This window comes from Erinaceus europaeus, chromosome 3 (assembly GCF_950295315.1).
Source record: "Erinaceus europaeus chromosome 3, mEriEur2.1, whole genome shotgun sequence".
Lineage (NCBI taxonomy): Eukaryota > Metazoa > Chordata > Mammalia > Eulipotyphla > Erinaceidae > Erinaceus > Erinaceus europaeus.
The window spans coordinates 120,449,529-120,473,062 of NC_080164.1; the positions used below are offsets into that span (position 1 = coordinate 120,449,529).

The window sequence follows — 23,534 nt, forward strand, 5'->3', positions numbered from 1 at the left end:
TGTTGTTTAACATTGTTGTGGTTATTGATGTCATCATTGTTGTTGGCTAGGACAGAGAGAAATGGAGAGAGGAGGGGAAGACAGAGAGGGGAAGAGAAAGATAGACACCTGCAGCAGACCTGCTTCACCGCCTGTGAAGCGACTCCGCAGGGGAGTCGGGGCTCGAACTGGGATCCTTACGCCGGTCCTTGCGTTTTGCGCCACGTGCGCTTAACCCGCTGCGTTACCGCCTGACTCCCAATATTTATAAATATTAAATATAAATTCAATGCCTCTTCTTCCCCCTCGTGTTTGGGCTTACCTTAGAATAGAGACATCCAACTCCAGGGATTCGATCACAGGCCTCTAGCTTCAGATCCGGCGACTTAACCTCCTGACCACAGCTGTCAGCCATGCTGGGGGACGGTTTCTAGTAATCTTAGCTTCTATCCATAATCATGAAAACCTGTAAGGACCCACTTCCTGCTTCCACTCACACCTTTCAGATGTGTTTATAATTTATAATGTGTTTATATTTATAAACATTAAATATAAATTGAATGCCTGGCAATGCCTTTCCTGAAAGAGTATCTGTATTTGAGCCTCAGCATCACATGAGATTATCATGGATGGCTGTGGGGAAGATCTACAGATGGTGAACCTTGCTGTGATGTCTCCTCTCTCTCTCTCTCTCTCTCTTCCATCTCTGTCTGTTGACTTCTCTATCAGAAATTTAAAAATAAAGATAAAAAAGCAGTGGAATCAAACATCTACAGAGGCTCAGTGCCACACGAAATTGTCAATTATTGTGTTCTGAAAAGTTAGCAGTATTTTTAATATTACTCGTTCTACCTTTCCTCTCTTCTATCAACTACACACAAGCATCACATACACACATCTCTGAAACCTAGAAAGCCTGAGATGTGGGTGCCTGCCTGGCTGGGTTCTGGTGAGACTTTTCTTTGCTTATAGAGATCACCTTCTTAGCATCCATTTCAAAAAGCAAAAATAGCAAAAGTACTAACAAGGAAAAAGAGGAGAAATGATGGGGTACAAAGGGGTGGTTTGAAAAAGTGGAGTACATAAGGATGGTTTGGTGTTTGTGGAGATATGGCATGGAAAGGGAAGAAAGAGGGCAAGAGCGAGATGGAGAATGGAAAATACCTGAAAGGTGTGAGTGGAAGCAGGAAGTGGATCCTTGCAGGTTTTCATGATTATGGATAGAAGCTAAGATTACTAGAAACATTCCCTCGGCATGGCTGATGGCTGTGGTAGAGAAGTTAAGTACTTGTATGTGAAGCTAGAGGCCCATGATCGAATCCCTGGAGTTGGATGCCCCTACTCAAAGGTAAGCCCTAATAAAGGTAAGCCCCATTTGGTAAGCCCGAATTGGGGGGAGGGGATGGGGAGAGATGGGGAGAGTTTTATAGTGCTGTCGTTGAGTACTATGCTATAAAAGATGCAAAAACAAGTAAGCAGGGAGAAATTTGCATAGATATTTACTTGTATACTGAAAAGTATGAGTCACTACTCGAGGAAATAGAAAAGGACACAAAAAAGTGGAAAGATATTCCACGTTCATGCGTTTGAAGAATTAACATCATCAAAATGAATATACTACCCAGAGCCATATACAAATTTAATGCTATCGCCATTAAGATCCCAACCACATTTCTTAGAATAGAACAAATGCTACCAATGTTTATCTGGAACCAGAAAAGACTTAGAATTGCCAAAACAATCTTAAGAAGAAAGAACAGAACTAGAGGCATCACACTCCCACATCTCAAATTGTATTATAGGGCTATTGTCATCAAAACTGCTTGGTACTGGAACATGAATAGACACACTGACCAGTGGAATAGAATTGAGAGCCCAGAAGTAAGCCCCCACACCTATGGACATCTAATCTTTGACAATAGTGCAAGTTCTAAGTTAAATTATTTCAAAAGCATTATAAGTTGTATATGGCATCTACCAGTTTTTAAATTTATTTTTACTTTTTAAAATTTTTACCAGAGCACTGATTAGCTCTGGATTATGGTGGTGCAGGGCACTGAGCCTAGGATTTGGGAGCCTCAAGCATGAGAGTCTCTTAGTTTATTATTATTATCATTATTATTATATCAGTTTTCTTTCTTTTTAACTTGAGAGCTTTATTGAGTAATTTTTTACAGTATAGTTTTTTTTTTCACTGCTCCCATCACCAAACATCTGTAAGACTCGTGAGAGTATCTTTGCATAACCATTATGCTATCTGCCTCTGTCCTATCTTACAGTTTTGACTGTAAACAGGACTGAATAACTATATGTTGGTTCTTACAGATTGATCTTCAAGAAACAAAGATTTGATTCCTTCTCCAAGTTTGTCAAAACTAAAATTGTTCGCTTGTCACACAAAACAAAAGAAAACATGATACAACCATAGTAACTAACTTCATTTTGAATTTGCTGTTATGATTGAGACCCTAGTGTCTTTCTGTGTTTCTGTTAACCCCCCACCCCTCCCAAAAAGTAATATTCAATCTCTTTGATGGTTTCCTTTGATCAAATTTTTTTGTTTTATTTTTCAGGCTCTCACACTTGATGTCAATTTTATTTTACCTTAGTTTGGTTTAGTAAATTGCTTTTTTATCAAATCACTGCTAAACCCTGGCTTATGGTGGAACAAGACTTGAACCTGGAACTTTAGAATCTGATATATGGATGTCTTTTGTGTAATCACTATGCTATCTCCCTAATTTATCTTCATTTATGTTAGAATAAATATGTTAAACAGGTAGTGACTCAAATGTTAGAGCACACATGTTGCCATAGTAGAGGACCCATAAGTCCCTAGTCTCTATCTATAGGGGAAAAGCTTCATTAATAGTGGATAAGGGCTGTAAGTGTTTCTTTTCTCTGCCTCTCTTTCTCTTTATCTCGCTCTACATTTAACCCTCTATCAAAAAAGAAAAAAGTCAGTGGTAAGTCATTGTGCAGGCAGTGAGCTTCAGCAGTAACTGCTATGGAGGTGTTCAAAATGATAGATTTAATCAATTTATATCTAGAAAATATATTTGTCCATTTTAATGATGCTACACAGGTTTAATTTTGTAAGGACTTCATATCTACTTGAAGTCTTTAAAAATATTTTTAGCACACCCAACAAACATATTACAGCTATGATACTTAACTCATTCTGGAAACAAGTAGAGATGCCAACATTCACTCATGATTCTCAGAAGACTTAAGATAATTCAGTGTTGTGAAGATCATTTAGATGTAAAGCTTCATTTTCTCTGGGGTGAAGAATTCTGAAAATGTCTATGAGGTTTAGTTTATCCATATCTTCCATTTGTTCTCTTGTTTCTTTGTTGATTCTCTGCTTAGATGATTTGTTTTAGTGTGAGAGTGTGGTGTTGAAGTCTCCTACTATTACTGTGTTACTACGGATGTATTTTTGTAGCTCTTTAAGTAATTTTTTATGCATGGGTCTTCACTGGGTACATATATGTTAACAGTTGTAAAATCTTCTTGGTTAATTGATCCTCTGATCACTATGTAATGTTCTTACCTATCTTTTATTACTTTATTATTTTAAAGTCTATTGTGTTAGAGATGAGAATAGCTATTCCTGCCCTTTTTTTGAGGTTCATTAGCTTGTATGGTAGTTTTCCATCTTTTCACTTTAAGTCTGTGTTTGTCTTGTTAAGTCAGGTGGGATTATTGCAGATAGCATATGTTTGGGTTGTGTTTTCTGATCCGTCCTCCTACTTTATGCCTTTTAGTGGATGAATTTAAGCTATTGACATTTATTGATATTATGGATGTTTAAGGTATTGCAGTGCCATTATTCAACAATTTTTTTTCTTTATTCTGAAATATGGCAAGTGTTTTTGTGATGTTGTTCTTGTTTATTCGAGGCCTTTCAGAACCTCTTTCAGGGCAGGATTGGTGATAGTTGCCTCCTTTAACTGTTCCTTGTCTGAGAAGGTTTTTTTATCCCTCTGTCTAGTCTGAATGACAGTCTAGCAGGATATACTATCCTTGGTTGAAACACTTTTTCATTGAGAGCTTGATAAATGTCTTGCCATTCTCTTCTGGGTTTTAGAGTTTGTGTAGAGAAGTCTGCTGATAATCTTATGGGTTTTCCTCTATATGTGCCTTTTGTTTTTCTCTTGCAGCCTTTAGGATTCTTTCTTTATATTTTCTTCTTTCAACTGAAACTCTGATGTATCTTGATATATCCAGGTATAGGTTGATTCTGTTTGGGACTCTCTGGGCCTCTTGAATCTTAATGTACTTTCTGTTGTTAGGGAAGGAAGTTTTCTTCTATTATTTCCTCTAGGATGCTTTCTTCCCCTTCCTATCTTTCTTCCTCTGGTAGGCCAATTATGTGTTCATTACTTCTTTTTTTTTTTTTTTTTTTTACCAGAGCACTGTTCAGCTCTGGCTTATGGTGGAATGGGGGATTGAACATGGGACCTGACTGAGCCTCAGGCAGGAGAGTCTGTTTGCATAGCCATTATGCTATCTACCCCCACCCTCATTACTTCTTTTGAGGTCATACCATATGTCTTTGTTTTTGTTTTCAGTGTCTCTCAATATCTTTTAGTTCTTGTACTACCTTCTTAGTTTTCTCTAATTTCTTAGTCTGACTGATTCTGTTCTCTGCTTCTGTTATTCTTTTCTCTTTACTTCAGCTTCTTTCTTCAGTTCAGCTTTTTTTTTTTTTTTAACCGTGTTCTGTTATAGTGTTAACTTGTTCTGCTAGCTGGCCTTTTAACACAGCTGTTTCATCTTTCAGTTCCCTAACTACCTCAAGATAACTTGTGTTTTCTTTCAGGGTCTCATTGGTTATTTCCCTATTTCTTATAGTATTTTTCCTCAAAAACTTTTCTCATGCCTGAGATTAATGCATCAATTATTGTTTGAATACTTTCCTTATTTTTAGTTGCTTCTGACTTATTTGGATTTTGTTCTGGTCTCCTATTGATGTAGTTGATTTAACTACTTTTGATTTAACCATTTTTTGGTGTGTTTTATAATTTTGTGTCCTGGCTGTTGCTGTTCAGTTATTGTGCTGTTTGAAGGAAAGTCACATTAAACCAAACTCTTCTCACAAATGGTATCACAAATCTCAGAAAATTATATCAAAGTGAAGATGAATTAAACCAGAAAGCAGGAAAAAACAAATGAATATGGTATAAAGGAAGAAAAGAAGAAAAAGAAACAGAAACAGAAACAAATAAACAAAATATCCCAGGTAGACCCATTCAAACCCCTCCCATTGAAGAGAATACTGTCCACCACCAGCCAATGCAACAAACGTAACTATAACATCTTAATTAAGATGGACAGCAAGAAGTAAAAGAAAAAAAAAAAGATGAAAGCTGAAAAAAAAAAAAAAAGATGAAGTCTGAGCCACACCACACCAGATTTCTCCCAGCTATGAAATCACAAACAAATCTCAGTAAATATAAGAAAACTAATGCAACAAAATCATGGACTGGTCAACGAGAAAGAGAAAAAAAAATAATAATCAAAACAAAAGATCAGCCCCAAACCAAAGGCTTCCAGGAAAGAGAACTAAGCCAGTCACTATTCAATGCAGTAACCACAACAAAAGTAAAAGGAAGAGTTTATCAAACCAGAGGGAAAGTAGAAAAAGAAGAAAGAAAAAAGAAGAAGAAAAAAATAATAAAAGTTGTGGGGAGGGGGCAAAATTACTACAACACAGATGTCTCCCACAGGCAAAATCACAGAATATCCTTCAGCCAATATCCAGCAATTACTTATCAAGCTAACAGTCTAACACAATAACAAACAGAAACAGCCTGTAAATCAAGTCAGACTAGGGGATGGAAAACCTCATAGCACCCATACTGTCCCTTGATGCTGCCTTTAGCTGAAATATAGGGAGGTAGTTTTAGATGACTCCCCACTGATTTCTGACAAAAGCTTCTTTTTTGGAATGTGGCTTGGAGATTTTAATTCCACAGGTGGGCAGCCTTTTAGATTCTACCCTAATTCCCCAGATCAGCTACCTCTTCCTCAAGGCTGGGTGTTGGGGGTTGGGTAAATCATGGTTTTGCTTCCTTTGTCTTTTAAGATCCTTTTTGATGGCTTATAGATCAGTTATATTTTCCCTCTATAACTGTATATATATATAGTCCTTTATAGTTTATCTCCTATAGGCCTGAAATCCCGTTTCTGCTTAGAATTCCCAGGGTGTGAATCCAGTTTTTAGGAGAGTCTGTCTGGGTTGCTGCTTTCAGGTCTCCATCTTGACTCCACCCCCTTAACTTTCTCTGAACAAGGTCCAGAACATTAAAAAAAGCACCAATTAATATTAAATAAATATTAAATAAATATAATAGGGAAATTATAGGGATTGGGCAGTGGTGCACTTTGTTAAGTGACATGTTCAAGGACCTAGGTTCAACCCCAGTCCCTACCTGCAGAAAGAAAGCTTTATAAGTAGTGAAGCAGAACTGCAGGTGTCTCTCTTATCTCTCCCTCTCTATCTCCCCCTCCCATCTTGATTTCTTTCTGCCTCTATCATATATATATATATATGAAACATATATGCATATATATATGAAATTATAAGTGAAATTCTGAATCATACATCCTGTAACAAGAGTGTAGAAGCATATACTTCTCCTCATTGGTTTCAATACAGATAATGAGAAAACAGTTTTTGATTTACCATTTAGTATTTTTTTAGAAGCTAGTCCAAAAGATCATCAATCCTCTCAAATGTAAATATACTATAATTTTTGTAACTTTTAGATGAGTTGTACTGTATTTTCTTAACAAAATTTTATTTTTTAAGTTTAATTCTAGCATTCGTCAGGAAACATATGACTCAGGGAAATGCCAATTAAATTTTTTATACATTCTTAATATAAGAATTTGCCATTAGGAAATGAGGAAAAAATATCCAAGTATTCATCTATCTATTTTTTAAATATATTTTTATTATCTTTATTGATTGCATAGAGAAATCCAGAAATAGAGAGTGAATGAGGTGATAGAGAGACAGACAGACAGAGACAGAGATAGAGAGACACCTTCAACACTGCTTCACTGCTCCTAAGTTCCCCCTGCAAGTGGGAACTGGGGGGGTCCTTGTGGATTGTAGCATGTGTACTCAACAATGTGCACCACCACCTGGCCCACCAAAGTATTCATCTTGTAGGATTCTGACTCCTAAAAGTCTCCTGGCAAGCTCAGAAGTATCTGAAACCAGAACTAATGTGACTGTTTTAACCTGAATTTCAGTTTCATTCTCCATTTTTGTACTCTAGGCCTCTTAAAAGTTTCTTCAGGCTAACTGGTACTATTCTGAGAAGGAGAATTTTAAAGCATAAAGATTGCTTACCATGTATAATGCTAACTCTGATGCATCATTTACAAGTCAATTATAGTAAGAAGTTGGTTATGGATCACATATTTTAGAACATGTATTTTCAGTTTTTTTTTCATTACCTGTTTCATAGTTCTCAACCAGAATAAACAAAGCATATTTTCCTAGAAATGATTAGCTTCATGAAATGTTCCACATAGCAAACTATTCTATATGTCTCAATCACCTTGCAACAATAGCTTTCTGGAATGTGTGATCAGTTTCAACTTAATGTGGTAATAGTAGTGAGTCCCGCTACACACCAACAATGTACTGTGCAGTCTGTACTTTTTACTCAGATAAATAGAATACATGTAGGCAGAAATATGTTACTATTTCCATCTTTACTGATTCATGTCAGGAAACTCAGTAGTATGTCACACTGAAGAAGGAACAGGGAGAAGCTATTTTATAACTTATTAATTATTTTATTTTTGCCAAATAAAAACATGTTGAAGCTACACCTTGTTGCTATTAACTACATAAAAGATCCCCATATAAATTTATTTGAACAAAGAAAAACTGTTTAAACTCTTTCCATATCTTTCTTCCAAGAGAAAACCACCATTTTGTCAAATGCCTGTTTACTGACCTTGGAAAAAAAAAATTATCAATCTGAGAATATGCTAGAAATATATGGGCAGAGTCTTAAAATATGACTTAGGGGGACAGACTCCTGAGCCTCTTTGCTCCACAGAGTGAAATAAAGAAAGATAAGGGTTAGTCAAAACCTCTTATGATTCAAGTAGCTTATGATTCAAGTAAAGCAATAGACTAGTCAACAGAATTCAGGATTTTGGAGCACTAAATGTATAAGAAAATGGAAGATAACTGGACACCATGAAAGTCCAGCTTCCCACATCTATGGACATCTAATCTTTGATAAGGGGGCCCAAAGGATTAAATGGAAAAAGGAGGCTCTCTTCAATAAATGGCGCTGAGAAAACTGGGTTGTAACATGCAGAAGAATGAAATTGAACCACTTTATCTCAACAGAAACAAAAATCAACTCCAAATGGATCAAAGACATAGATGTCAGACCAGAAACAATCAAATACTTAGAGTAAAACATTGGTAAAACACTTTCCCACCTACACCTCAAGGACATCTTTGATGAATAATATCCAATTGCAAGGAAGACTAAAGCAGAAAAAAACCAATGGGACTACATCAAATTGAAAAGCTTCTGCATATCCAAAGAAACTATTAAACAAACAAAGAGACCCCTCACATAATGGGAGAAGATCTTCACATGCCATACATCAGACAAGAAACTAATCACCAAAATATATGAAGAGCTCAGCAAACTTAGCACCAAAAAAGTAAGTGACCCCATCCAAAAATGGGCAAAGGATATGAACAAAACATTCACCTCAGAGGAGATCCAAAAGGCTAACAAACATATGAAAAACTGCTCTAGGTCACTGATTGTCAGAGAAATGCAAATTAAGACAACACTAAGATACCACCTCACTCCTGTAAGAATGGCATACATCAAAAAGGACAGCAGCAACAAATGCTGGAGAGGTTGTGGGGACAGAGGAACCCTTTTACATTGCTGGTGGGAATGTAAATTGGTCCAGCCTCTGTGGAGAGCAGTCTGGAAAACTCTCACAAGGCTAGACATGGACCTTCCATATGATCCAGTAATTCCTCTCCTGGGTTTATACCCCAAGGACTCCATAACACCCAACCAAAAAGAGGTGTGTACTACTATGTTCATAGCAGCACAATTCATAATAGCTAAAACCTGGAAGCAGCCCAGGTGCCCAACAACAGATGAGTGGCTGAGAAAGCTGTGGTATATATACACAATGGAATACTATGCAGCTATCAAGAACAATGAACCCATCTTCTCTGACCCATCTTGGACAGAGCTAGAAGGAATTATGTTAAGTGAGCTAAGTCAGAAAGATAAAGATGAGTATGGGATGATCCCACTCATTAACAGAAGTTGAGGAAGAAGATCTGAAAGGGAAACTAAAAGCAGGACCTGACCAAATTGTAAGTAGGGCACCAAAGTAAAAACCCTGTGGTGAGGGGTAGACATGCAGCTTCCTGGGCCAGTGGGGGGTGGGAGTGGGTGGGAGGGATGGGTAATTGTCTTTTGGTGGTGGGAATGGTGTTTATGTACACTCCTAGTAAAATGTAGTCATATAAATCACTAGTTAATTAATACGAGAGGGGGAAAATTAATTGTATGTCTTGAAGTTTTTCAAAACACAAACTGAATCTTTTTAATCTATAGACTGTGTATTTGATATACAGACTCTCTCAAAAGCCTAGACCAAGTAGATCAGAAGCAACCAATAGCACAGCTATATATAAGATACTGGGTACTGTACAGCAAACCCTAACAAAAGGACTTTTCAAAGTTAACCCAATTACCAATTAATGTGATGATAACATTAACTATTGATTGTCTTTTGGAACCCTAAGACAGCAGGAACCTCACATCTTCACTATAGAGCCTCTACTTCCCCCAGTCCTGGAACCATCGGATAGGGCCCACTTTCCCTTATGCCTCTCCCAATCCATATCAAATAATATTGCGTCTGCCGATCACAACCTAACCAACGCAACGATTGCCACCTCAACATGCTTCACTTCAGACTGTGTCCAGAGACTTCAAGTGTGGAATGACAACCCTTCAGCTTCATTACTTGGGTGAGACCTTTCCTTTCATAGTATACTCTAATTCCATCTTAGGTGTTTCACTTTGTAACAAAGTCCCAAAACCTAGATATACACCAGTTTCGGTGAGAGAGAGCATATGTTCACACGTATCCATAAACTACTGCAAAATATATACCTGAAAGCAGAAGTACACTAGAGTTTGCAGTGAGTACACCCCCCAACACTTCCTCTCCACTGTTCCAAGCTTTGGGTCCATGATTGCTTAACAATTTGTTTGGCTTCGTATGTTAACTCTCTTCTCAGTCATCAGGTTCCAGATGTCATCAGGATGCCAGCCAGGCTTCCCTAGACTGAAGACCCCACCAGTGTGTCCTGGAGCACCGCTTCCCTAGAGACCCACCCTAATAGGGAAAGAGAGAGGCAGACTGGGAGTATGGACTGACCAATCAATGCCCATGTTCAGCGGGGAAGCAATTACAGAAGCCAGATCTTCTACCTTCTGCAACCCACAATGACCCTGGGTCCATGCTCCCAGAGGGATAGAAAGTGGGAAAGCTATCAGGGGAGGGGGTGGGATATGGAGATTGGGTGGTGGGAATTGTGTGGAGTTGTACCCTTCCTACCCTATGGTTTTGTTAATTAATCCTTTCTTAAATAAAAAAGAAAAAGAAAAAAAAGAAAGTCCAGCTCGCAGGGAATGAGAAGGAAACTAGAGCTAAGCAATGAGGGGTAGTGTTAAATGTATGGTTTTTCATTTAATTTCTTTTCTTAGTTGTGTTATAGAAGTTGGCTTCCTTAGTCAACAATTTTTTTGGCTTTATATATTAACTTTTTTCAGCCACCAGGTTCGAGATGCTACCATGATGCCAACCCAACTTCCCTAGACAGATGACCCCACCAATGTTTCCTGGAGTCCTGCTTTCCCAGATCCCTGTACCACTAGGGAAAGAAAGAGACAGGCTGGGAGTGTGGATTGATCTGTCATTGCCCATGTTCAGTTGGGAAGCAATTACAGAAGCCAGACCTTCCACCTTCTGTACCCCATAATGACCCTGGGTCCATGCTTCCAGCGGGATAAAGAATAGGAAAGCTATCAGGGGAAGAAATGGGATATGGATTTCTGGTGCTGGCTTGCCTGAGGAAGAAAGAGAGGGAGGGGAAGAAATCATTCTATAAGACATGATAGCTGATGACTTACCTAATCTTGACAACATAAAATATATAAAGATTCAAGAAGCCTAGAGAGTCCAAAGCAGAATTAACCTAAACTTAAAGACACCAAGACACATCATATTTAGCATGAAAATAAATACAGATAAAGAAAGGATCCTCAAGGCTACAAGAGAAAAACAGAGTCACTTACAGAGGAAAACCCAAAAGATTAGCATATTACTCCACACAAACACTACAGGCCAGAAGAGAATGGCAAGATATCTATTGGGTGCTCAATGAGAAAAGCTTTCAGCCAAGACTACTGTATCCTACTAGACTGTCATTCAGACTAGATGGAGACATAAAAACCTAAGAGAAGCAACAGTTGAAGAAATTAACTGTCACCAAGCCTGCCCTGGAAGTTCTGGAAGGTCTCCTATAAAAAATCAGATCACCATAAACATGCCATATATAAGAACACTCTACAATTCTAGAATAATGGCATTAAAATATCTTCATTCTATAACATCAATAAATGCAAATGGCCTGAATTCACCTATTAAGAGACTATTAAGTAGGAAGCTGGATCATAAAACACAACCCAACCATATGGTGTCTGCAGAAATCCCACCTAACTCAACAAGACAAACACAGACTCAAAATGAAAGGATAGAAAACTATCATACAAGCCAATGGACCACAAAAAAAGGGCAGGAACAGCTATTCTCAATCTGACACTACAGACCTTAAAATAAATAAAATTAAATAGATATGTATTAGCATTACTTAACACTCAGAGGACCAATCAATTAAGAGGACTTAATGGATATTAACATCTATACACCCAAGGAGAGGTCATCTAAATACATCAAACATCTACTGAAAAGGCACAGCAATATATTAACAGCAATACAGTAATAGTAGGGAATTTTAACACCCCTTTGGATATTACACCAGAAATATTGAGTACTTAGAAGAAAATATTGGCAGAACTCTTTTCCATCTAAATTTTAAAGGCATCATCAATGAAACAAATTCAATTACAAAAAAAAAAAGTTGAACAATAAACTCAAATCAGAACTTGGACTAGGTCTGGTGTATTGGACCAAAGTAAAGGGCTCTGGGGTAGGTAGGGAGGGTTCAGGTCCTGGAACATGATGGCAGAGGAGGACTTAGAGAGGGGTTGAGTTGTTATGTGAAAAACTGCGAAATTTTGGGATGGATGGCATAATGGTTATGCAAAGAGACTTTTATTCCTGAGGCTCCAAAGTCTCAGGTTCATGGCGAATGCACTTTCTTTACCCCATCCTGGACGGAGCTTGAAAATATCATGTTAAGTGAGATAAGTCAGAAACAGAAGGATGAATATAGGATAATCTCAGTCATAGACAGAAGTTGGAAATCAATATCTTAAGGGAAAACTCCAATCAGAACTTGGACTGGAGCTGGTGTATTGCACCAAAGTAAAAAACTATGGGGTAGGGGGGAGAGTTTGGATCCTGAAACATGATGGCAGAGGAGGACCTAATAAGGGTTTGTATTGTTATGTAGAAATGTTATGCATGTACAAACTATTGTAATTTACTGTTCATTTAAAACCACTAATCCCCAAATAAAGAATTAAAATAAATAAATAAATCAAAATGAAACTGCTAATTTTTCAATAATCCCTCAGTGTCAGGAGTCTTTATAATTTCCCCGAGTATAGATATGCTTGGTTTTAATCAAAATGACATATCACAAAGAACACAATTTAACTTCTGATGCTATCACAAAATACTATGAAACTATCCCCTTGTTTACTAGAACAAGCTCTGGGAGCCCTGAGCTGCAACATAACAGGTGAAGTTACACTGAGGTTACCATGCCATGAGGATGGTCAAGCCTTAGTTGTAAAAACCTCCTTTATCAGTTAAGGGCAGTCTTCACCCCAACACAGCCCAACCTCCAAACCTGCAATTGAAAATACTTCAAGAGTATACTGCTTTGCCCTCATCACCACCTAAGTTCAAGTCTGACTAGCATTACATTTGAGGAAGCTTTGGTGCTGTGGTCACTTTCTCTTTGTCTCCACCCCCACTACTCCTTTGTATAAAAAACAATATAAGGGAATTTCCTTGAAGGAACCAAGCCAAGTGCAACAAGCCAGCAAAAGAAAGAGCAATACAGAGTGATCTCACTTAAAGGTAGAACTTAAGAATAAGGAACAGTACGGGAAAACAAAAGGTAAACCTTGGACTGAGTATGGCGTATTCCATCATAGCAAAGCTAAAACATCAGAAGCTGTCTCACTAGAAAATACTTTTCAAAACAGAGTAAGCATTTTTCAGTCCTTATCAAACTATACAGAGTATACTATGTAAGTTTTTTTTCACAAATTGATTATAAATCTACGATTATCTTATCCCTGATGGATAGATAATTCAGCTTCACAGCACCTCACTGGCCCCAGGTTTAGCCTGAGGAACTACCACATGCCAGAGCTGACTGTCATCTTGTTCTCTCTTTCTCTGCTTTACTCTTCACCATAAATAAGTAAATTAAAAAATAAATAAATAAAACTAAAGCTCAGGAGATATGCTGGTTATGCAAAAGACTTTCATTCTTGAGGCTCAGTCTCCTGCACAAGCCAGAGCTGAGCAGTGATCACTCTGGTGGAATACAAACAAAAAGAAACAATGTTGTGAGGTGATATTTTGACTTACTGTGTATGAATGTGAACTTATACCCTCGAAGTCTTATAATTTTATAAAACATTGCAAAATCACTAATAAAAGAAAAATGAATAAATCAGAAAAACATCTGAGAAAATATGATAATCTTTATTAACATGTGTATAGTTATATGAAATGGACAAGGATATACTAATAGTGTCAGAGAAAGGAAATTTGAAAGAGAAATAAGAAAATAGAAAAATAATAATTTTGGTAAAACAAACTAAATCCTTATTAAGTCACAATATGACATTCCCCCCCAAAAAAATATAGTGCTTCAGTAATATCAAATTAACCATTTTCAGAGAGAGAGAAAGAGAGAGAGAAAGAGAGAGAGAGAGACATCATAAAACTGAAGCTTTTCCTGGTGTTGTCATGGTGTTCCTATGTAATGCCTGGACTCAAACCCGACAAGTCACACACCCTATATGGTGCATTAACTCTTCAGTCAGCTTCTATAATTGTGACTTTGTAAATAATTTTTATGCTTTTGACTATCAGGACAATTTAAAGTAATATAGATGAATTCAATTTTAAGTCATGCATACCTCTTCAGTGACATTGTATTTATAATGATTAGTTCCACTTCAGAAAAGTCATAGTAAATTTGTTTTAGTGACACACTGGATCCAAAGGTTTTTGTTTGTTTTGTTTTTTTCTCTTTAGTAAACAATCCATGAAACATAAAATTTGGCTCATATTTATTTGAGTTACACTTACTTTAATGAATTCTCCTGAGAGTTTTAAAGTATATTTTTTTAATTTTTATTTATTTTCCCTTATTGTTGTAGTTATTACTGTTGTTATTGATGTCGTCGTTGTTAGATAGGACAGAGAGAAATGGAGAGAAGAGGGGAAGACAGAGAGGAGAGAGAAAGACACATGCAGACCTGTTTCACCACCTGCGAAACGATTCCCCTGAAGGTGGGGAGCCGGGGGCTGGAACCCGGATCCTTATGGTCCTTGCGGGGTCCTTGGGCTTTGCCCACGTGTGCTTAACCCAGTGCACTTAACCCGCTGTGATACCGCCCTATTCCCTTAAAGTAGATTTGAATAGCATGGTTTTTGGCAGCCACATCACATAGTTGTTCATTATTATTCTTGTCAGAATGTTTTTTTAGCATAATTTTTTAGCATAATGCACTGAACTGAGCATCTCTGAGTAGCTGAATGGGAAGAATCAGCACAACTATAAAACAAGGCACTGCCTAAGGGACTTTTCAACTGCTTTCCAGTTCTAGGCATGCCTGTATTTGTACACAACTTTTAAATTTATTTTCTTTTTTATTTTATTTTATTTTTTTAACTTCTTTATTGGGGAATTAATATTTTACATTCAACAGTAAATACAATAGTTTGTACATGCATAACACTTCCAAGCTTTCCATATAACAATACAACCCCCCACTAGGTCCTCTGTCATTCTTCTTGGATCTGTATTCTCTCCACCAACCCATCACAGAGTCTTTTACTTTGGCAATATGCCAATTCCAGTTCAGGTTCTACTTGTGTTTTCTTTTCTGGTTTTGTCTTTGAATTTCTGCCTGAGAGTGAGATCATCCCATATTCATCCTTCTGTTTCTGACTTATTTCACTTGACATGATTTTTTCAAGGTCCATCCGAGATGAGCTGAAAACAGTGAAGTCACCATTTTTTATAGCTGAGTAGTATTCCATGTTAAATTTATTTTCTTTTTAAAAATATTTTATTTTATTTATTTATTCCCTTTTGTTGCCCTTGTTGTTTTATTGTTGTAGTTATTATTGTTGTTGTCGTCATTGTTGGATAGGACAGAGAGAAATGGAGAGAGGAGGGGAAGACAGAGAGGAGGAGAGAAAGACAGACACCTGCAGATCTGCTTCACCATCTGTGAAGGGACTCCCCTGAAGGTGGTGAGCCGGGGTTCGAACCGGGATCCTTATGCCGGTGCTTGTGCTTTGCGCCACCGGTGTTTAACCCGCTGCGCTACAGCCCGAATCCCTAAATTTATTTTCTGTTTCTCTTTTTCTAACTTTTTGAGTGTGCTTTATGTTGTTATGCCAAATTAATCACATTTATTTGCCTTCTGTAGTAAGCGTGTGACAAAAGGATTTGTTAAGGAAAGTATGAAAGTGTTGTTCTGCTTCTAATTCTGCTTCTAAGACCCTTTCTGTTGCATTGCTTAATGCTGTGGTCTATTAACATAATCACTGCTTTATCTGAGACCCCCCCTACCTATAGGACATTCGTTTAATCTCCACTGGTTAGATGCAAGCTTGATACTTCCGAACACTTCGCTAGCTTTTTCCTTCTCCCCACCACCTATCCTACGTACATCCTCTTCCAACCTGACACTTCCTTCCGCCTCAGGAGATATAAAGGACAGGATTTTCTAATGAAGAGAAATTAGATTGATTGCTCTGCACACTCGCTTATCAATAAAGATTGAACTGCGTTATGAGTCCCTGGTCTTCTGTCTCCCGCCCTCGAAGCTAGCCCGGCATCTGGTGCCTGAACAGGGACCGGCATGAAAGTATCTTCTGTATATTCAGTTAAGATTATTTTTTTCTACCTTTTCAAAATAAGTTATCTGAACAGTTTTATTTTATTTTATTAGTGATTTAATATTGATTTACAAAATTGTAAGGTTATATATCTATATATCTATATCTGTATCTGTATCTATATCAATCTTTCCCCCATTTTTTCAATGGTCCTGGCTTCACTTCCTTTATAGTTCACCCCTACACCTATTTCTACTTCTAAATGTCTTTCTTTTTTTCCACTTCTCTCTCAGATAAATGAAACTGTTCCTGGCTTCCTTCCTTTGCAAGATTCACTTCCATTACATTGATGGTATAAGAACAAGATTTCCAATGGAATGGGGGTTACAGAGCCCTCTGGTTTGCTTTCCCTATCATTTAACCCTCTAGAAGTATGAACTAAAATTCTTTTTGGGCTGAAGAATATGGGAAGTCTGGCTTCTGTAGTAACTTCTCTGCTGGACATTGACAGGTCAATCTATATCTCCAGCTTGTTTCTATCTTTCCCTAGTGGGGTAGAGCAATGAAGAAGTCAGGTTCCAGGAATCACTGGGGAGGTGATCTGCCCAGGGAAGTCAGGATAGAATTATAGTAGCATCTGCATCTTGGTGCAGATGGAAAGCAGGACAAAATGTTTAATAAACTGGAACCATAAAGTAGAAATAGAGGAGATAAAAATAGAGATCTTAGGGTAGAAGGAAGCAAGGAAGTCTATTTTAGGAATGTACTTAGAAGTCTATATTTTAATAATCTTTGTTTGAGCTTGATAGCTAACAATAGAAATATTGTCTAGGAAGAGAGTGTCAAAGTTGAGAGTGGAACTAGGAAGCAGAATTATGACAGTTACTCATAAATTTGAAGAAAATACATAAATTCAAATAACTGTCTACTACAATGATCTAACCCAGGGTTCATATATATTCATATTTATCTCTGGAGCCTGTATAACCTCCTAATCTCTGTCAAACTGAGCTCACAGTCTATAGTCACTGCTGGGAACAGTCTAGGCTGCACTTACTTCAGGACCAGTAAGTCACAGAGTCCTTGAGCCACAGAGCGGCATGATCCAGCCTTTCTTCAGAGAGTAAGGCAGTCCCTACGATTGCTAGTTCATAGGGTATGATCCTGTAGAAGCCTACAAAAGGGCTGATCATGATGTTTCCAATGGGTGTGACTAGTGATGGTAGAGAGGGATTTATCAGAGGTCTAGGCCCATATTATTGTATGGGGGAATTCAAGGATTACCTGCTTAGGACCTTGAGTGATGACTTGGACACAGTTTTCTGTAAGAATTTTGGAGGTACTGGGAAATAGTTTAGCTGGTCAAATGCACATTACAAGTTTCTAGGACTGAATTTTGAGCCCCTGGTCACCACCATGCAAAAGGAAAGCTTCATGAATGATGGATCAATGCTGTCATGCTTCTCCTTTCTCTGTCATTCTCTCTCTCCATTTCTGTCTCTCACACTTTATTAAAAAGATAAACAAAAGAGTCTGCAGGGAAATTATGGAATCATACAGGTATAGAGTCCCAGCAATAACCCTGGAGGCAAATTAAGGAAAAAAGAAATGAAGGAAGAGTAAGAGGGAAGGAAAAGAAGTAGAAATCATCAGGCAGATGTTATCTGCCTACAAGAAACACATATAGCAGTCAATGAAGCTGCTCGATTCACCATCAGTGGATTCTATTTAATATGCTATAATCTCCATCCTAAACATGGCCGAGCCATCTACGCCAAATCGTGTCTTTCGGATGTTTACCACACGGCCTCTTCGACCTTCTACGACTCCATTACTATTGGAACTATTCAGCTCGTCAACGTATATAAGCCTCCCAGTGCCTCATGGGATAATGAGGTCCTGCCTAGCCTGAATCACCCAGCTGTTTATGTTGGAGACTTTAATAGTCATCACCAAGACTGGGGATATTCCTCCACTCGTGCTGACAGCTCTATCTTAGCCGACTGGGCTTCAGCGAATGACCTCTCCCTATTATACGATCCCAAACAGCCAGGCTCTTTTCACAGTGCTAGATGGAATAAAGACTCGTCACCCGACCTGTGCTGGATTAGCACAGTCAACGGCCAAACCTTTCCCGCTATGAGACAAGTTCTCAAGATCTTCCCTCACAGTCATCACCGCCCAGCTATCATCCACATTGGTCTCCAGCTCCCACTGATTCTATGCTCGGAGAAACTAAGATGGAACTTTCGGAAAGCAAACTGGCATCTGTTCAGTGATCTTACCAACGAATCTATTCCTGCAATTCCAATTAATTCTATCCCCTCTGAAGATTCCTACAGGAGCTTCCGCCAAGCCATCTTCAAAAAAGCTTCCCAAGCCATTCCTCGTGGGAGACGTGCTAACTATACGCCTTGTCTTGATGCTGAATGCGAGCAACTACTAAAGCAGTATGATGAGTCGGGTGACCCAGATGTGGCTGACCATCTCATTGCCTCCCTGGATGCAGCACGCCAAGCCCGCTGGCAACAACTCACGGAAAGGCTGAACTTCACCCACTCAAGAAGGAAGGCCTGGAAGCTTCTTCACAGACTGGGTGCCGGTAGCCAACCCTCTCCCGTCTCCCATCCTCCCGTATCTCCAAACTCAATAGCCAGTCACCTAACTCAAGTTGGACGTGTTAAGATTGACCCAGTCTGGAAAAGAGAAATTTCCCATGAGTGGTCATCCCACTTCCGGTTATCTTGTCCATCTCCAAAACTCTCTCCCTTTACACTGTCTGAACTGGAAGACGCTTTGAAGAGGGTTAAACCGGGAACAGCTGCTGGCTATGATAACATCACCCCAGAACTCATTCTTAACCTGGGTCCCGCAGCAAAGAAGTGGCTCCCTTCATTCCTGTCCCACATCTTGGAATCTGAGTCTATGCCCAAAGTTTGGCGTTGTGCGAAGATTATAGCGGTTTTGAAACCAAAGAAAGACCCAACACTGGCCGCCAGCTGTAGACCAATTTCTCTCCTCTCCGTGTGTTACAAACTCCTTGAGAGGCTGCTTCTGTCACGTATTTCTCATCTTACAGAGAAATTCCTATCACCCGCCCAAGCTGGTTTCTGCCCAGGAAGATCTACCTGCGAACAAGCCCTGGCCCTCTCAACTTACATTGAAAATGGATTCCAGAAGAATTTAAAGACGGGTGCTGTCTTTGTTGATCTCACAGCAGCCTATGACACGGTCTGGCACCGTGGTCTCCTAGTCAAGATCTCAAGATGCCTGCCTCCATGGGTGGCCAACACTATATCGTTTCTTCTCCAAAACAGAAGATTCCGGGTGCATCTGGGTGACAAGTCTAGCAGATGGAGACCTGTCTCAAGTGGCCTCCCCCAGGGTTCTGTTCTGGCTCCTATGCTATTTAATATTTACATCAATGACCTCCCAGAAACTTGTTCAAGGAAGTTCATCTATGCCAATGACATCTGCTGTGCAACTCAGGCATCCAAGTTCGACATCCTCGAGGAAACACTCACGAAAGACATGTCTCTGATATCTGATTACTGTAAAAAATGGCGACTAATCCCTAGCACTGCAAAAACGGTATCATCTGTTTTCCATCTACACCATGCCTCGGCCTCGCATGAGCTTAATGTGCAGCTTGGCAGTATGAGAATCCGGCATGAAGCCCAGTCAGTCTATCTTGGCGTTACTCTCGATCGCACTCTGTCATTTCACAGACATGTCATAAAAACTGCAGCAAAGGTGGGCATGAGGAATAACATCATTGCAAGACTGGCCAGCTCCTCATGGGGCGTGAGCGCTTCCACACTACGATCATCATCTCTGGCATTATGCTATTCCACTGCAGAATACTGTGCCCCAGTATGGTTCCGTAGCCCCCATGTCCACTTGGTCGATTCCAAATTATATTCCTCCATGAGGATAATTTGTGGAACCATCCATTCCACTCCAGTTCCATGGCTGCCAGTTCTTAGAAACATCGCCCCACCAGATATTCGTCGGGATGCGGCATCATCTAAGTTCATTTCCCACGTCTACTCTCGACCGGACCTGCCAATATACGCAGATATCTTCACCCACCCTGTCCAACGCTTGACGTCTCATCACCCAATCTGGTCCCCTACGCCTACACTGAACTTCTCTGTTCCAGTCTCTTGGAAACAGAGTTGGCAGTCAGCTGAGGTAAAGAACAAACACCTCATCACAGACCCCTGCAAGCGTCAACCCAGCTTTGACCTAGCACGTTATGATTGGGCCCTCCTCAATCGCTATCTAACAGGCCATGGCCAGTGCGCCGCTATGTTCCATTGCTGGGGAGCCAGAGATGACCCAAATTGCCCCTGCGGCTACAGACAGACTATGACCCACATAGTCAATGACTGCCACCTCTCCAGATTCAAAGGAGGTCTTGAAACTTTACATCAGGCTCAACCTGACGCTGTTGACTGGCTACGGAAGAAGGGCAAATGCTAGAAGAAGAAGAAGAAGAAGAAGAAGAAGAAGAAGAAGAAGAAGAAGAAGAAGAAGAAGAAGAAGAAGAAGAAGAAGAAGAAGAAGAAGAAGAAGGAGAAGTAGAAATTTTAAAAATTTTTTTTTGGAGGCCAGGAAATAATTCAACTGGTAGTACATTGGACTTGCGTGCCAAAAATTTCCAGGGATCTATTATCTCTATCTTTATTATATAAAACTTAGTCTCTTATGTGTAATAAATATAATAAGTAAATACATTTTAAAGGTTTAATTATTCTTATTTATGGTAGAAAGGAAGAAAGAGAGAGATGCTGAGTGTCATTCTAGCACATGTGATTCAGGGGATTGAACTGGGGACCTACTGTTTAAGAGTTCAACACCTATTCCTCTAAGACTCTCCCTGGGAAGCTGAAATACGTATTTTAAAGAAAGGGGGCTATACAGTGGCATACCTGGGTAAGTGCACATAGTTCAAGGACTCTTACAAGAATCCAGGTTCAAGTCCCTGACTCCCCACCTGCAGGGGGAATGTTTCACAAGCAGCAAAGCAGGTCTGCAGGTGTCTCACTTTCTCCTCTGTCTTCCTCTCTTCTCTCAATTTCTCTTTGTCCTGTGCAATAAAATAGAAAAAAAAAATGGCCTTCAGGAGCAGTGTATTCATAGTTCTGGCACGGTGCCTCATTGGAAGCAAAATAAAAAGTGTTTTAAAGTTCAAACACAGCAATTTAATTTGAAATCTTGCAATTATTGCCATGCTAGTGTACTATTTCATTGTATATTTTCAAGACAGTGTAACTAATATTAACCATTATAATTTATTGTATGTTTTATGTAGCACATAAGATATTATATACTGTGTAGGAGTAAAAGATGAATAATGAAAGAAAGGAAGAAAGAAAGAAAGAGAAAGAAGGAAGGAAAGAGAAGTGATCAAAGACAAAGTCAAATCATTACTATTTTCAGAGTGGTTTAGAATTAAGGATAACTAATCTTATTCACTTAGAAATATCTATTAGTAGAATAATATAACTACTGAATCACCTTTATGTATATATGAAATGCACTTATCTAAGCTATTTTATTAGAATCATTACGGAAAACCACATGAATATTGCCTCCAATAATCTAGAGGATCTTGACATTGTTGTTACTAGGACAAGAGGGGAGGAGATATATACAAGATACAAATTTGAAGAAAATAATTTGTTATTGAAATGCAGAAAAATAGGTTGCCATATTCAAAGTTACACAAGAATTTTCTCCATGAAATTTATTACAGTTATCCTCTTACTCCCTGAAGAAGAGAAACCAGGACAAGGTGCACTATGTCCCTATTTCATGAATAGACTGCATTACAAAAATTATTAGTCATTTATTTGAACTTCACAAATTTCCCAGAGATACACTTACTTATTAGTAACTTTTCGAATTACCAATTACAGCTACTGCCACCTTTATGCAAACAAGTAATACTAATTATGACATAGCTTAGACTTCCTGGGGTGGCATCTACAGTCTTTCACAATAGTTCAGTATTTGACCTACAAATATAAGCTGTCCAACAACACAGCCTCTAACAACACGAGGCTGCTCTGAACACTAGGTAATAATAGAATTATTTCACTTTACACCAAGAAGGTTCAGAAGGCACCCACATCTGTGTGTAGGGTGACTTCAAGGACTCTGTATAGTGAGTCCTAAAGTACATAAGAGACTGTCAAAGCCAAAAAAAGAAAAAGACAAAACATGGTTCTATGTGTGTTAACTATGTTCATGACAGAATCAAGCATGCTTTCCTTATTGAGGAGCAAAAAATCATCCTCAAGTGTTGAAGATGCAATCACAAACTTAGAAAGCTAAATAAGAAATGGAGCATTTTGGGTAATAAAAAATAAAAGGCAAAACAAAAAAAGATATAGTTTATTGAAGAAAAACTTCACAAACCTAACCTTCACAGTCTTTCTAGCTTTGTCTCTGCAATAATAGGACTCTGAGAACCATTGGAGATTGGACACCGTTTCATAACTGTTATATGTGTTTTGAGATGTTATCCAAAGGAAATTTTGTATTTAATTACATATATTTTCATAAAATAATCACAAAAGACATTTCAGAGTTTAACTTAAATTTGTATTCTTGTTTTGAATTCCAAGTACTATATTTTAAATAGATGCACTAAAAATTGTTTTGATAGTGGGAATGGTGTTTATGTACAATCCTACTAATTTGTAGTCATATAAATCACTATTTAATTAATATGAGAGGGGAAAATTGATTGTGTGTCTCAAACTTTTTAAAGCACAGACTGAATCATTTTAATGTACAGGCTGAGTCTTTGATATGTTGACTTTCTCGAAAACCTAGACTAGGGAGAACAGAAGCAATCGGTGGTACAGCTATATACAAACAATGTCAAAGGACATAAATTATAGTGATGTTGGGTATTATACAACAAATCCTAACAAAGGGACTTTTCTTTTTTTTCTTTTTTATTTATAAAAAGGTAACATTGACAAAACCATAGGATAAGAGGGGTACAAATCCACACAATTCTCACCACCAGATCTCCGTATACCATCCCTTCCCTGATAGCTTTTCTGTTCTTTAACCCTCTGGAAGTATGGACCCAAGGTCATTGTGGGATGCAGAAGGTTGAAGGTCTGGCTTCTGTAATTGCTTCCCCGCTGAACATG

General features: G+C 38.5%; 1 pseudogene; it reads left to right on the forward strand.

The window, feature by feature from the left end:
* Positions 1-1,234: 1,234 nt before the first annotated feature.
* Positions 1,235-22,705, forward strand: LOC132537508 (large ribosomal subunit protein eL34-like; annotated as a pseudogene).
* Positions 22,706-23,534: the final 829 nt, after the last annotated feature.